Below are 4,151 nucleotides of genomic sequence, written 5' to 3'. Positions count from 1 at the left end.
TGTTGAGCTTTAATAAATTATGTAAAAGTATTAAATTTGTTGATCGTCACTTAATTAATAACTAGTAAATTCGTTTCTTTTTCTTTAAACCTTTATATTAAGTAGTATTTTTAGTTTTGCGATTCTAGTTGGAATCAGCATTTTACCTTTTTCTTACACATATAATCACACAGGCTTACACACTCACACAGACGCAGAAACGCATGCGCTAAATGGAATTATTCTAATTTTACCTGCCATTTTGATTGATTTTGTTAATTTATAGTGATAGATATGTGTATGTATGCCGAGATATTTGTATCGTCGACTGCGTGCGATTATGTCGTGGTAGCCATATCTAGCTTCAGATATTTACCGGACGTCAACGTTTAGTATTGTATCGTGGTTCTCTTGTAAGCTTGTCGTTATTCGGTCAAGGTATGGGAACGGGAGCGGCCGTGGGGTAAGGAGTAATAGTTGCGTAAGACGTAAAGCAAACACGAACTAGTAACGTAACGTAGGCCCTACCACAAGCGGTTGTATCATCAGCCATAGCGAGTACAACAAGACACAACAGGTATTGTACAACACGCAGGGGGGACGACAGAGCGTATAGGTAGAGGTCGAACGAGGGAGGGGAGTTCTCCCGGTCCCGGGCTCGGCGCGTTTTATATACCCGCGGTCCTTGCGCCCGACCTCCAGGCGTCGTGTCGTCACCTCTCCGGGATCTACGTCGACTACGGGTTAAGGTATTCCAGCACCATGTATCCCTCACTCAGCTCTCTGCTTTCCAGTGACATTAATTACCTTATTGCTTCTCGTGCGTCGATGCGTCGTTGCGTCGATTACCCTCGTGCGTCGATGCGTCGTTGCGTCGATTACCCTCGTGCGTCGATGCGTCGTTGCGTCGATTACCCTCGTGCGTCGCACGCTGGCTCATCGCCCGCGCCACTAGTACGGCATCACGCTTAATTAATAGGCATGAGCGCAGCGGCGCCACACTGTCATATTAACTTGATTCCGATATCGTTGCGCATGAAATTATTCATAGCAAACGAAGATTTGCATATTTAATTACATTTATTAGGTATTTTCTACAAATAAAATTGGATTTGTTTATATCATGCAGACGTAGTGACTACTATGTAGATTTACATATAGCTCATAAACTATCGGCGTCTACACGTAACTACACGTAATACTTGGCTATTCAGCATACATAATGCTGTAATTTATTGAGTAAAGTTATGTGAATAGTTCTCTGACGGTAATCATAATTCCCACATGAAAATACGATCGTGACAAAATCTTTCTGCATATAAAATTCAAATGATCAACGAGTAACTACTCATGGCGGTTCGCTCAGCAAACAACATTACATCCAACTAAACGATGAGCCAAGGGACACATGCACACGCCCGCGCCCACGCACGAACGCGCGCGTACGAACGCACACACAAACCAGCATGTTCTGCTAGCATCTATGACAATTACGACATACGCATATACGCTCTCCTATGACACTATTTGTCAGGGAAAGATTCTTCCTATGACAAATATTGTTGTACGTGTAGTACGCATCATATAGGAGTTTAGGAGCGCTATTATGAACGCAAGCAGTGCATTTTAGCTGTAAAGCGGAACGAAGTTGACTCGCCAATATTTGTCATATTGGATTTCATTTGTTATAGTGGAAGAATCTTCCTATGACAAATAGTGTCATAGGAGAGCGTATATGCGTATGTCGTATTTGTCATAGGAAGATTCTTCCTATGACAAATAGTGTCATAGGAGAGCGTATATGCGTATGTCGTATTTGTCATAGATGCAAGCAGAACATGTTGCACAAACACATATATTGCACGCACGAACGCACACACAAACACATACGAACGTACTCGCGTATAATACATATTTTTAAGAGGAGCACTGAACCTACAAATATGCTTGCCATGCCCCCGGCGTGATAAGGCACAGACGCGGTAACACCCAGCGAAAACCAGGAATGCCATCCTCCTCAGCCTCCGCATCCGTCATGATCACTTTACGGTCAAGCACACGCGCTTAACTACGTGCCGGCAAAGTACTAAACGAGCTGCGATGCGATACGAGAGTTTGGATTAACCGGGTACCTTCTCCACGCCTCCGCGTAGTAAGACAGTTACTGCTCGTAAACCCCGATCTGATTGAAAACGTCGTTTTCCACCTGCGCTTCTTCGAGCGCAATCTGTCAAATCGTCGACAATGTCATAACCCACTCGTGCCGGTGATTATTTGCGTATGCTACCCGATCTCTGCTCATTTGCGGCCGTCGGGGTCGGCATTAGTGGCGTGGGTTTTTTCGTACTTCGTATATACCTATGACTAACCAGCCGGAAGCAGTCCATTAAGAAGTGCAGCTGCCGCGCTCTCTAGATCTCTTTCCTATCGGCTGTGTGTTCCGCAAACACGAATAACTGGCGGTATAGTAGCATTTGCGCACGAGGCGTATAATACGTCACGGATTGCCGTGATCAAAGCAGTTTGCAAAACGTTCTCGTTTGTTGCTGTTTTTATCGGTTCTTTTTTTGCATTCCCTTTATTAAACCGTCATATCACGGGAATTCTTAATAAAATTCTGCTCAAATAATTTTTCAATTATATATGTTTGATTCTATCATTGTGTCGCATTTTAAATTGTAACTATTTTTTGACCAAGGATCACGTTATTTTAAATTTAGTATATATTCTAAAGATGGTTTTTAGTTTAGTGATATAATTTTACGAACCAACATTTTAAGTGATATCTATGTCTTACCATGGGACATATATTATTGTAAATATCATTAATTTTAGTTTTATACTGCCTGATGATATCTTGTTTGCAAAATTTATTTTAATTGTAACGTTGTTAACACTAGTTTTGCAATAAACCTATTATCTATCTATCTATCTATCTATCTATCTATCTATCTATCTATCTATCTATCTATCTATCTATCTAACTACATGCAGGCATGCTAAACCTCGTTATAGAATAAACATTGCTAATTCATTTAGTGAAACTAGCCATGCATGTCTGTATAAGATTAGTAAGAAATCAATAATCGCGTTATTTCAGACTTAATTGATATGTTTTATTTTAAGTAATTTGATTACGCAAAATCATTATAGTTACCTAAATTAATGCTTCTCATACGTTATTCGCATATTGCTAATATAATAAATACACTGCGTCGTGTTAAATGAATACGCTCGTATAGGTTTCTTATTGAAAATAATATCGCAATTCTCAACTGTTGTAAGAAGAATTGAATCACACCCCCTAGAGCCTAAGCGGATGTATCCCAAGTTTGTACGTAGCGACATTTGGAACGTACGCTCGCACCTGCACAATAGAGCATTAATGGTATCACGCCACGGGCATTAGAGCGTACAGGCACAGCGCGTGTTTTCATAACTTCGATTTTATAACTAAATTCTGGTAATGCGTATGTACCTACATAATCGCAAGAAGTTGGAAGTGCAGGCAAGAAACATCCGCATGTATGCATGTTCTAGCTTATGGACTGTATACATGTATACAGTCCATAAGCTAGAAGGCACTCGGGGAGTGCGAATCCTCCGCACACGCGATCACTACACCTGCGATATTTTGTAGGCTGAGCTAGGTTACTACTTCTAATGGATGACGTTGACCTTGGTAAAATATCACTCAAAATGAATACTTGTCAAGACGCGGTGGCGTGTGACGCAATCATCCCCCAGTTCACACATTGTGCAGATGCTATTCCACAACGTAGTGAAATAAATCGATATCCTGCGGACGAAGTGTAGCTCTATAGAGATTACTGTTCAAAATATACTTAATGACCATGTTAACTTGGTCACTCAGAATCAATATGGTTCTACCGCCCCATACGCTGTACCTGTGGACCAAGTTTGAAGTTTCTAACTCTTAAGGTTGAAAAGATACCGAGCAGACAGACAGACACACGTACGCACACACACACACACACACACACACACACACACACACACACACACACACACACACACACACACACACACACACACACACACACACACTACACACTACACACACGACACAACGAACACAACAACTACTACCTACTACTACTACGTACGTACGGACGTACGTACTACTACACGTACGACGTAATACTAACGTA

Source organism: Priapulus caudatus, unplaced genomic scaffold (genome assembly GCF_000485595.1).
Source record: "Priapulus caudatus unplaced genomic scaffold, Priapulus_caudatus-5.0.1 Scaffold88, whole genome shotgun sequence".
In the NCBI taxonomy this organism is placed as follows: domain Eukaryota; kingdom Metazoa; phylum Priapulida; class Priapulimorpha; order Priapulimorphida; family Priapulidae; genus Priapulus; species Priapulus caudatus.
The sequence above is the reverse complement of the archived record's forward strand: the minus strand, read 5'-3'. Positions refer to the sequence as shown.